We start from the raw sequence: 828 nt of genomic DNA, 5'->3' as shown, positions 1-828 counted from the left end.
GGCCTGCTGTTCCTTCTTGGTATTCTTGGTTCTATCTTGGTATCACTTGTTTCATTAACTTAAACTACTGGATATATAATGGAATTACATTGTATTTGTGTATTTTTTGTTACTGTTTTCTTTTTCTTTTTGAGAGTATTTCCTGTAACCCAGGCTGGTTTCAACTCAACCTGGCTGTGTAGCCAAGGATAGTCTTGAGTGTTAGGTTCTCCAGGCTTCACCGCCTAAATGTTATCTATGATTGCAGACATATGACACCCCGAGGTTTATGCTGACGATGAGACCCCGAGGGCTTTGTGCACGTTAGGCAGGTAGCCTGCCAACTGAGCCACATTCCCAGCCCCTAAGCCAGAGTTTTACTTATTTGATTATTAGTTCCTAGAGCTAAGGACTCACTTTGGTTTTAGTGGTTCCTCAGTCAATACTGTCTTTTGTTTTATGTTGGTGCTGGGGGTTGAATGTAGGGCTTTGTTCATGCTGGGCAAGTCCTGTTAGCTACATCACTGAACTACAGTTTGTTTTTTACTTTTGTTTTTGAGACCAGATCTGTTGTATAGCCATGGCTGGTATGGATTTCAGTATGTAGATTCAGCTAGTCTCAGACTTATGGCAATCCTCCTGCCTCTACCTCCTAAGTGTTAACATTGTAAATATACACCATGGTCTTAGGGTTTCTATTGCTGTGAAGAGACACCATGACCACCGCAACTCTTTTTTATTTCATATTCTGTATATAAATCCTTTGTTTTACGTACATATAATGCACACACGAGAGAGAGAGGGAGAGAGAGAGAGAGAGAGAGAGAGAGAGAGAGAGAGAGAGAGAGA

General features: G+C 41.3%; 1 protein-coding gene across 1 annotated transcript in view; it reads left to right on the top strand.

Moving 5' to 3' along the window:
- The window catches only part of Itpkc (inositol-trisphosphate 3-kinase C), a 22,020-nt gene that overhangs the window by 12,009 nt on the left and 9,183 nt on the right, over window positions 1–828 (top strand). The gene's annotated exons all lie outside the window — the stretch shown is intronic.

Source organism: Microtus ochrogaster, unplaced genomic scaffold, assembly GCF_000317375.1.
Source record: "Microtus ochrogaster isolate Prairie Vole_2 unplaced genomic scaffold, MicOch1.0 UNK115, whole genome shotgun sequence".
NCBI lineage: Eukaryota > Metazoa > Chordata > Mammalia > Rodentia > Cricetidae > Microtus > Microtus ochrogaster.
The sequence above is the reverse complement of the archived record's forward strand: the minus strand, read 5'-3'. Positions and strand labels throughout refer to the sequence as shown.